Raw genomic sequence first — 12106 nt, 5'->3', positions numbered from 1 at the left:
TGATAAAAGAGGAAATTCCTGTTGAAATACCAGAGGCAGACAAGGTTCTTTGAGAAGATACGACATCTTTGATTAGACCAGCTCGAGTTGGAAAAATTGCTCTTTGCAAGCTTTCGGGCACAACCACCCTTCTTCAAGCATAGCTTGCTTCAAAAGTGCAGGGTGAAGTGGGGAGGGTTAGGGCTATTATCCCCAAATCCGTCAGTGCCCGGGTTGCATCTGTCTGGCCAAGGGAAGGGGGACATCAGGTGCCCCCTATAAAGAGCAGAGGGGTCCCCAGTGTCTTCACTTCAGCCAGGTCCTTGGGTGGTGGTAGTGGAGGTGGAGGGGGATTCTGGCTTTAAGCAGCTTTAAATACACTGTCACCTGCTTACAGTGCTCCTCTGCTGTCTACACTGGACAGGCAGGGAGATCTGTATGAAAGAATGAGCCAGTCTGACATTAACTCCAGAAAGACACCAAGACTCCAGGCCTTGGTGGGAAACTTTCTACAGTGGCTCAACTTGACCAATAAAGAGACTTTAGTCAGTGCCAAGAATTTTTTTTTTCTGTAACAGCAAATCATCTCTTCCACCTAATCACTTGGGTTGATTTCACTTTCTATTATTATTACTACTATTACTGTATTATTACTATTATTATTATGACGGCTGCTTAAAGTGCAGCAAGAACAGCACGTGGAGAATTGTTCATTTTGTTGTGCAGTGTCTGGGTGTGACTCTCTGAATTAGCTGGGGGGAGTTGGATTCATTAGCCAGGGCAAGGCAAAGGAAAACACTTTCCCCATGGTCTTTAGTTGTAGATTGATTATTGAAGCATCTGAATATTTAGGGGGACAAGAAGGCAACTTGCTCTAGAGGAACTTAAGTAACTACTTTGGAAACCTTTTGGGAGCTAGAGAGATTTTGGTTGGTGGTGGAATCAAAAAGAGTTTGAAAAATGAGTAACATACTGCTGGGATTACATTTGTATAGGTGCATATATATATACTAAAGAATACACAGCATTAAAAAACAGGATAGCCTAGCTCTGAGGGGAAACCTGTGTACATTTGTTGGGTTGTAACATGATTTGGGAACATGATTAAAACCAGGGTCACAGCACATCAGCACTGCAAAACTGACTGTGCTTCAACAGCCTCAGGAGATAGTTGTGCTGTAATCTGACATGGTAGAAATTACAGTGTGTGTGTGTGTGTGTGTGTGTGTGTAGACACACACACACACACATGGCAAGCAGGATATGACCCCCAGGAAAATAATGGGGAGAGTTTATGGTATCTATGCACCCCGTATTTTTACATTATATGTGAGGTGAAGCGGAGTAGTTCATTGAGTTTTGGTAACGTGGATTTCACCATTAGTACATACAACTCTATTTACTTTCTAATCTTTTTTCTTGCGTATGACTTACTCTGGCTTGGTTTTAACTACTTGTAACTTTAATGCAATTTTGTAAAAATTTTGAAATAATGGATCTAGTAATTTAAATTTCCTTTTATAAGACAACAGTTACTCTGTTCTTTATCTGATATTTTACTTATTATTGTGATTGAAAATATAAGAACAAACTCCATTCCAGTATATAAAATATTACATCCACACCATCTAAAATGTCTTATCACCGCTATATTTGTATCACAGTCATTTGACACACTTGAGTACCACTCTGTTCCTTTTTTTTAGATGATGCTTACAACTTAGTCAAGCTTAATACATTATTCAATCAGATGTGGATTTCAACAAAGCTATTCATTTGTCTTGTGTAAAATCTCATTTGATTAATCTAAACGCTTTTGTTGGGCATCTGTTGTGATGACAAATACTTATAACAACATATTTAAATGAACTTGACTTTTTAAATTTTGCACCTATCTGGTTGAAAAGATATTTCATATTTACAAGCTTTTACCTTAAGTCTTAAACTGAAGCCTCAAGATTTGAAAAGTTTTTCAAGTGCCTGTTTTCAGCAATATGGTTAATTTTAACTGCAATATTGCTATATTTAAAAATCAATAAAACAAATCAATAAAACGTCAGGGAATTTTCTCTTGAATACTTAACTTACGAGTCAGTTTGCAAAGTGAATTGGTTTCTGTTTTTATCTGTGATCCTAATAATAATAAGAACAATAGTATTCAAAGAACCTTTTTCTAAATAGGGTCTCTAAATCACTGGCAAATAGTTTTCTGGTGTGGAAGGCAATTCTTTTTTCCCATTCATCCTGACCTTTGCTTATGTCTTCTCCACAGAAAGCGCTAATCACCAAACATAAATTCCAGAAATAGCTATCAGGACTTTATACAAAACTATGATGAAGCGGGATTGGCATGGATGAGAATCTTTGGAGAGATGATAGAAAGCCTGCTGCCAAGCAAAACGAGAGGTGTAAAGGCAAAAACCTTGAAAATATTTTAGGTTGTCAAGCCAAATTTAGTCAGCTTACATCAGTTATTTAAGAAACAAAGCATAGTATACTATCCATTGAATGTTAACTGCATAGGATTAACGACCTGGTACCTACCCTCATGATTGTTTCCTAGTCTCTTGTGTTCCTGAGTTCTTGTCATGGAATTTTGCCATTCCTCATGCAATCTTTCCATTCACTGAACTGGGCTTTGGATCAGGCCCTTTTTGAGTAGAGATGGAAGGCATGCCTTTTTCTGACCTCCCTCCTGTGGCCAGTATATGTTAATCTTTTCTGACATGAGGATATGGTTTTGAATGAGTTCACAGAGTTCTTAGTAAAAGTGAAGAATCCTAAGTATTGTTTGGTAGCAGTATTTAAAATGTGAAAAATTGTTTTTTGAGTATAGCAAAGCAGCAGGGTATAGAATTGAAAATAATTATGTCCAATGCTTGACTTATATTGTAGTAAAACCAGTTCATTTTTGTTAGCTTTTGCACCTTTCAAAATAGATTGCAATAGCATGTTCATGTGTAGAGAACGCTGCATTCCTGTTTAGTTTGCCTGTTTGACTTTTCTTAAAAATATGCTGTCTAAATAAGTTACTATAGTTCAGGTATGTTTTTGGTGAACAGGTCAGCAAGAAGCAGATTACATACCACAGATCAGTTCATACAAATAACATCTCTGGTTTATAAGTTCCCATATCATACCGCAAATTGTTGAGATAGTATGCAGTTAAAGTATTCTAGGTTTTATACACAAAGGGGTCCTCTGGAAGATTAGAAGGTAACGGGCAGTACCTATAAATTCAAGGAGAGTCTAAAAGGTTGGAAGATAGCTCTTTAAAACTTACCCCTGCCAACCCTCTGCCTCTCCCCACCTCCCAAACACTCCAATCTTTTATATCCAGTTCATAAGGTTTTCTTTAGTCAGTAAAGATTGTAATTAGAAAGTAAGATCTTTGGAATATAATGATTACTGTAGACTAGACTTCATCCCTTTATTCTGGTATCTGGTCTCTGGCACTAGACCAATATCCGATACTTTGGGGGGGGGGGGGGATACTCCTTCTCATTGAATGTACTTAGTCAATTGTGTGATATGTGCAGATACATCCACACATGAACATTTATAGTACTGGTGGTGGTCATGCAGGAAATTTCCTCCTGACCCACTGAGGTGATTATCTTTGTCCTGAAGCATGCAGCTTGATTAACTTTATCATTATCTTAGTTGACATAGGTATGAATAATGTTAGTGGACATAAAATTATGCAGCTCTTTTTACAAATATTTTTAGAGATACGCTATAGATTGCATGAAGAAATATATCCTTTTCTCGCATGTACATTTTTAGTAACTCTTATTAAGAGAATTAAATAGGAATAATGAACGTATGGAAACAAATGAGATGCCCTTGCATGTTTGTCAGTAAGGGTTTTGTATTCTTTTCCTTTACAAACTTTTACTATCTCATTAGTTGTAAAATTCAAATTTAGGATCTTATCCTACTCTCTTTGAAATTATTTCTAACATTTACAGGATAAAGGCCATGGTACTTGATTTTATTCAGTCATGATGATTGCTAGAGGTTAGAATTGTTATAGATAAGTTATGACATACAACTTCCAAACCTTCTTACTTCAAACAAATTTCCTGTTAAAATGGACATATTCTTGTTGTAGTAGATTTAAAGTTTTAAATAAGATTTAATACCATTTATTCATTTATAATGCCCCCTATTGGTTGAAATCCTAATTTTGTATGGGTGAATCACTTTGCAGAGGGATGGTATTTTTAGTAAGTTACTAGCATGGTAGACTAGAGTGTACTTACTTTTATTTATTTTTAATCCTTGTATCTGAAACAGGGTTTTGTCATTTAGCCTGGTATGTATTCTGAATGCTTTTTGGAAACAGTAACTTTGTTTCACTACTACTTAATATTTTTTCAGTCTTTTCTGGTTATGTTACTAAAGCATTTTGACCATTTTTCCCCTGTCAGTTTGGTTCATCATCTGAAATGCATTACATATGAACCATGGAATTTAAGAATTCATGTGCTGTAACATACAATAACAATGAAGAATGATACACTGTATATATTTATACACTTACACCTGTACTACATTTTCCAATTTTAATCCTTTAGTTCCAGAACTATATTATTGACACATGAAATTAATATGGCAGTGTCTGCTAGTCTGGGGCAGGTAGGTCTCTGTTAGCCTTCCAACTATAACTTCTTCATGGGAGAGTTTTACAACTTGTCTGTAATGATTCATTTCTGGCTGAAGCTGGCATGTGTAGTTCCAGACTGAAAATATTCTGCTTTATTACAGTTACCAGTACCAATGAATACCAAGCTCAAAATAGTGTCTGTCTATTTTAAATAACGGCACTAGTTTTATTGGATTTGGATTTATTTTGTTTCTTTATAACTTAAATATGGATTGTTTAAAAATGACTTTTGGGGCATATGCTCTATATTGTAAATGAATTCCATTCATTGTTTTAAAATAGTTAAGTTATTAACCTTTTGCAAATTATGTACTGCACATGAGCAGTAATTTTTTCAATAATCTTTAAATGTGCATACGGTAACAGCACCATAATGTGGACTGACATAATATGAATTGACAGTAAATTTTTAGTTGCCTAAATACATATTTAAATGATAGCACTGAAGAGTCATCTGCAAAAAGCTATTATGATTCAGAGTTAATTCATATATAGATAATGTCTTCCATATACATTATGAAGGATTTTTTTCTTTCTCTATTATCGCTATAATTTATTTAACTTTTCTCCCCTCCTGTCCAAACAACACAGTCTTTTTTACTTAAAGGCAAAGCTATAACTTTATGTGATAAAAGCCAGAAGATTGACTTCCTGGAGTAACTTCATCCTAAATTCACCTTGTTCTTGTTATTTATCTGATACAGTGCCCAGCCAGGGCTATCTAATAACAATTGTTGATACTCGGTTTCATAAGAAATGCAATTTATTGGTGAATATGACATCTTAAATATGGAGTTTTGACATCCACTATGAATTTTTTGGGTGTTCGTCATTTTAAAGCACACTTATTTGATAGAAGAAAAGGAGAAAAAACGCACATGTTTTTTTCAGTGAATAAATGCAGTGTGAGGTTTTTTAAAATGGTTTTAGTGAGAGGTTGTGTTTGTATGTTTAGGTCTCAAACCTGCAGCCTTTACTCACATAATCAAGCCTACCAAATCCAATGAAACGTCTTAACTGAGTAATGATTAAAGAAATGGACCTATAAAGTATGTTTAATTTCACAGTGCTTTAAATTATGTTTTTGCGGTTTAAATGTGAAATGTTTTCTTAAGGTTTGCATTTTTGGATGGTTAATGAGAATAAATACATCCTCTCAAAATTCTAGTTGTGTTTTTAATGATCCTGGTAATTATTGCTTGGATTTCATTAAACATTTTAGAGTTTTGAGCATACAACCTTGTGAAGAACTCTTTGTACCCCTTGTTTTTATGAACAAGAGTACCCACATAACTTTCTGTTTAATATCAGTTTAAAGGCTCTCATTCAATGCAAGAGAATTCATCGACTATGGTAAATAATTTTTGTTGCCTTATGGGTAAGATCAAGTATAGCTTGTCTGTGAAAATTATATTGTTTGAAGTTAGAGAACTATAATTTTTGTTCAGAGTATCAAGCAGTGAGATTTTATGCGTACTGCAAGGTTGAAATCATTCATTTATCCACAATCTAGGAAGAGTGGAACAGGTGCAATTATGATTTCCCTGTGCACCTCACCACACCAACTGGGAGTTCTCTCTCCATTAAGATAAGAGGGTGTTTCAGTCACAAAATTTTATTCATCTTTAATTCTTTTTAAATTTTGCTCTTAATTAGCCAAATTGCTAAATTTGGCCCATACAGGTGATCATTTTTCCTTGTGATCCAAATCAAGCATGGATTTCAGCTAGGCTTTGGGGTTACCTTTGCTTTGCACGTTATACATGTGCATGACTGGAATAAAAGTTGCTAAAATAACAGGTTTCCATCTAAGCACCTACTGCTGTTGTTTCTTAGGGTGGACTACTAAACAAGGTTCAAAACACAAATGTTCTTGTTACCTGATGAGAATAGTAAACATTGGTAGCGGAATTGGGTGACAGGGAAGAGAAGAAAGACAGTGTTAAATATGACTTGTACAGATATTTTACATAATTGACAGCCACTTGTTTGTTGCATCATGATGTCATAGCTGAAGTGCATAACTCCGAACAGATAAAGTCTCTTGCATGCTAGCGCATTTAGTCCTGCAGTAGTGAGAGCAGACAATTTTACACATTTGAACAAAAGCCTGTTATCAGAATGTGCTTGGTATTTATGCATTGTTGCATAGCATCAAAAGTAAGGCTTACTTTTAGGAAAAAATGCAATACCTTGACATGGGGAAAAAAGTGAAAATTTGCAGCCACAAAGAATATTATTGCACAAGAATTGCAAAAGGAATTTAAAAATTGACTAGTATTAAATTATATGTGTTTCAACCTTGATTCCATGTACGTCATTTCCTAATAGAAGATTATAGCAGGATTTTTCTTGAGTGAAAAAGCACAATAAAATTACTGAATTTTAAGCATTATGTAAAAGCTATATATTATAAACCTTATAATTAATCTAGACATGGTTTTTTAATAGTTTAAATGTTCTTTAAAATGCATTACATAAGATATTTGGGATTGTAATCTTTTAAACCTAGGTAAAGTATAAAGTTAAAATAGAACTATAAAATATAAAATTAATAATTTAATTGGTTGCTTGATACAATTACATCTAAATCGTATTTCACTTAGCATGCCTAAGTGGTGTGTACATTGTGTATAACTGCCAATATATAGTTTGGGATTCTGTTTTCCCTGTCAGGAAATTACCCTGCATCCATACCTGCTGAAAGTAATATGGTGTCAGCAGTGCAGCCCCTCACACCTTTTAACCCTGGAGCCTAGAGACCAGGGGACATAGGTTTTAGGTCTCCTTCCCTCTGAGAGGGCTTGAACCTGCACCCACTGCTTCCCAGAAAAATGCTCTAACCACTCTACATTGCATTTAGTATTCATTGGATAAAATAGATAAGCACTAATGGGCAAGCAAGTGCCCACCTTCTGGGGCAGCATCCATATCATTGAGCCATACATTCTTCCTCTTGGTTCCACTTGTCTCCTCCTCTTGGGCCTCAAGAGGAGAGCTAAAGATGGGTCTGGGCAATCAATGCCTGACCCATTACCTAGGGGTTATAGCACTTTGCTAGTAAACACCCTCTGGGTAATGGGGGCCTTAAATCTATGCCTCCCACTCGCCAGATAAGTGTCCTAACTACTGGGCTGTTGGACTAAAAGATGGAAGTGCTCAGTTTCACCCCAGGACCAAATACCTACTAGTCATAGTTTTTGTCTGACTAATATTTCAGGATATTTCTGACCTTATGCATGCATTAGTCAATTTTATTTCTTCATGCAGATGCCTGGTTGTAGTGCAATCCTAATGAGCATGCTCAATATGCTAATGTAGGCAATGCTCTACAGAAAACTGTATTTAAGTGCCAGAAAATTAAGTTACACAGCTATATACACGACACTGAGTCATGCAGTGTGAAATAGGAGTTGGCCTTTAGTGACCACCAGAAGTATAAATGAATTTCTAATAATTAACTTGATTTTTATTTGGTGTGAAAAAAAATCCTTTTTGGTGTATGTCACGTACTGCGTCCAGTTTTGGGCCCTCCACTATAGAAAGGATGTGGACAAGTTGGTGAGTCCAGTAGAGGGCAACAAAAATGGTTCAGGGGCTGGGGCACATGACTTATGAGTAGGGATTCTGGTTTTCTCTGATAAACCACAAATTGGGGATTTTTTTAAAACTAACCCAAAATCCACATTTTTCCATGATCCAAATGAAACACTATACCCCCCCCCACACACACACATACATACGTATGTATACACATACACACACACATAAATATATTAGTGGTGTTTCATTTTAATCATGGAAAATGTGGATTTTGGGGTTGTTTTTTTTTATTTGAAAATTGCAGATTTTATTTTATTTTTTTATCAGAGAAAACCAGGATCCCTGCTTATGAGGAGAGGCTGAGGGAACTGGGTTTACTTAGTCTGCAGGAGAGAAGACTGAGAGGGGATTTGATAGTAGCCTTTAACTACATGAAACATGGATGTGTGCCCCCAGAGGCTGGAGGGGCATGGTGACTGTCCGCAGGCAGTGGTGGTGGTGTTGGCAGCGGGGACATGGCAGCGGTGAGTGGGGAGCTCCTGCAGGTGGCCACAGTGGTGTTGGTGGTGGGGGTGGGGGTGGGGAACGTGTGGTGAGCGTCCATAGACATTGCTGGCGGCATCGGCAGTGGCCAACGGCGATCAGGGACCACCTGCAAATGCCTCTGGTGGTATCAGCGGCAAGGGGGAATGCGGTGGCAAGTGGCGACCACCTCCAGGTGTCGCTGGCAGCGTTGCTGGCAATTTTCACAGGGAGTGCACTGTCAATCTCAGAGGGTGCACATGCACCCCCTATGCATCACTAATGACTTGAAGGGTGGTTCCAAAGAGGGTGGATCTGGACTGGACTCTGTGGTGGCAGATGACAGAACAAGGAGAAATGGTCTCATGTTGCGGCAAGGGAGGTTTAGGGTGGATATTAGGAAAACTTTCTCACTAGTAGGGGGCAAAGCACTGGAACAGGTTACCTACAGTGGTGGTGGAATCTCCATCCTTCAAGGTTTTTAAGGCCCAGCTCAATAAAACCCTAGCTGGAATGATCTAGTTGGGGGTGGTTCTGCTTTGAGAAGGGGGTTGGACTAGATGAACTCCTGAGGTCCCTTCCAACCATAATTTTTCTATGATTCTATGATTTCTATTTATAGACATCTGTAGAAATATAATATAAACTTTCTAGTCTTTACACTGAAAACTTAATATCTGGTCTTTAGACTTTTGAATACACTTTCAGAAAGTGAGCAGTCTTTGTGCCTTCAGTTGGACTCATCCCATGCTTGAAATTTAGCACATACCTATGTCCTTTGCCTATTCTTAGATCAGAATGTTTCAGAGATCTCTGTGCATTTTTTATACAATTTGAAAAAAATGTTTTGGTTGTAGTTTTTTTTGCATAAAATAATATAATTATGTATGTTTGTAGTTTTTTGCATAAAATAATATAATTATTTATGTTATCTTTTGAACGTTTTAATGATTTTGTTTTCCAATTTGTTGTAGGGATTCATGGCAATGTTGTGATAGAAAAGATTTCAGTCCTGCTTCCTTTGGAATTTTAATGTTGACTTCAAGGAAACAGAACAGGCCTTTCAGTTTTTAAAGAAACATTAATGTGCCTTTAATTAATGCTTTTTAAAAGTCCTAGTCCTATTATTCCTTTATAGCTAGAGAAGACTAGAGTTAACATGCCTAATGATAAAAGAAAATAAAAGAGTAGCTACTTCCACAGTTACTAAGGTGATGAGAACTCAGTGAGAACTTTAATGGATAGACAAATCATAATATGAGTTATGGCATTTTCGGGATTTTCCCTGGGGTCATTAGAATGGTTCAGATAATTTTGAGGATTTGTTTGCTCTCACATGTTTTAAACCTTAGTCCTCAAGGCCTAATATTACAGGCATAATGCTCCCAGTTATGAGGAGGCCTTTGGTCTTTTATTTAGGGATGCATTTACTGCAAATGTTATCATAGAATGGCCTGGAAGGGACCTGCATCTGTACCTGCTGAAAGTAAGTGCTGGAAGGGACATCTAGTCCAACCCCTTGTCTGAGGCAGGATCATCCCTATCCAAATCATCTTATATGAATTCATTGTCTAACTACCTAACAAAACTACATAGTCAACCCTGACACAACACAAAACATAACACCCTAACCTGCCACAGGTACAATATTCTGCTTCTGTAGAGGTTGTTAATGTATACTTCAAGAGATCCTAGGAAGAAGGCCATATCCCTTACAGAGGAAGGCAAAAACTTCTACAGTCTGTACCATGGGGTAAAATTCCTTCCTGACCCCAGATACAGTGGTCAGTCTGACCCTAAGCAGAGGAGCAAGACCCTGTAGCCAGAAACCTCTGGGTTTTAGTTCCAGCAGGGGCATTGGCATATCCCAGTCAAAATCCCCACCCGTGGCGGCAATCAACACCCAATGTTTCTGAGGAAGGCTTAAAAAAAACCCTACTCATAGCAGCAGGACTGGCAGGGAGAATTCCTTTCCAGACCCATGTGGCAACCAGCAAATCCCAGAAGCAAAGGAAATATTCATAGTTAGAACATAGGCATAACTATGCCCAGATCATCCCCAGCCAGTGGCTGTCCAGCCTCTTCTTGAAAACCTTCAGCAATGGAGAGTTTGCAACTTCCCTAGGCAGTCTGTTCCACTGTCTCACTGTTCTAACAGTGAAGAAGGTTTTTCTTATATCTAAGCTAGACGTGTTTTGCTGCAACTTCAGGCCATTGGGTTATGTCCTACTCTTTGTAGCAAGAGAAAAAAGGTGTTTTCCCTCTTCTTTATGCCAGCCCTTCAAGTATTTGAAGACTGCTATCATGTCCTCTCTTATGAGTCTATTCCTCTCTGTACTGTTGTAATTCAAGAAAAAAAGTGCTTTACTATTGATTTCAGATTAGCAGTATTAACCCTTTACTCATAGCCTTTACCAGTTTTGTAAAAATAAAAGTTTCTAAAGTTTAAATGCAAGAAATCACAGTGCTTTTTCATTATATCACATATTTAAATGGGCAAAATATAGTTCCATTAATTTTAGTGGGAATTAATCAGTTAGAGTTTTGTTGTTGTTGTTGTTTTTAATATGGTCTACAGAAATACTATGCCAAGCCAAGAAGTAGGTAGTTAGAACTATCACTGGAAAAATATATTTCATTTTTATGCCACGTTTATTATGATGAGCCTGGGTAAAAAGGGAACAGCAGATGGGAAAAGAAATAAAAAAGAAATTTGGATTTAAAAAAGTTAAACCTGATTTTAACTTTTCATAACTATATACTGATATCAGTTATATCAATGTAAATCTGGAGTAATGCCATTGTAAGCAACCCAGTTGCTCAGATTTTCACTGACTAACCTAAAAAGAATCATTTTTTTTTCCTTTAGCATTACCTGCTTTTATACTGTTTTGTAGTAGATATGATGCTATCTGGTAGGCTTATTTCAGCCTAACGATATTCTTACTTTTGTCTTCAGCATAGGTGCAAACTGCAGAGTACCTCCCATATTGCAGTAAAGGAGGAGGTCAGAACCATCTTTTGGCATAGACTGGAGAGGTCTGCTTGCAATCTAGGGGTACATCCTGATCCAGGGTGTTTGGTATTAGTACTTCATTTAGAAAGTTGAAGTACCTGCAAATGATTTAATTAGATTAGAATTGGGTACTTTCAAAATTATGTTAAGCCATATTCTACTTCTCTGTCACATGGGAATTTTGGGTAGGGAATGCAGTTAGTTGGCTTTTCAGGGCCCTGTTACATTATTGCTAAAAGTATAGGTTTATATAAATTGCTGACAGATGAGAAGGACGGCAGAGTTGTGCTTTTATTAAATATGGGTCTGGGAGTCCATGAGACATGAGCGCAACATCTCGGTCAAATAAATCTTGGGCTCCACATGAAGTTGTTCTA

At 37.0% G+C, this 12106-nt stretch overlaps 1 protein-coding gene across 5 annotated transcripts in view; it reads left to right on the top strand.

Moving 5' to 3' along the window:
* Nucleotides 1-12106, top strand: part of DACH1 (dachshund family transcription factor 1) — a 530916-nt gene that overhangs the window by 978 nt on the left and 517832 nt on the right. The window lies entirely within an intron of this gene.

The sequence above is a fragment of the Alligator sinensis genome, unplaced genomic scaffold (genome assembly GCF_000455745.1).
Source record: "Alligator sinensis unplaced genomic scaffold, ASM45574v1 scaffold241_1, whole genome shotgun sequence".
In the NCBI taxonomy this organism is placed as follows: Eukaryota; Metazoa; Chordata; order Crocodylia; family Alligatoridae; genus Alligator; species Alligator sinensis.
This window is presented reverse-complemented; position numbering and strand designations above follow the sequence as displayed.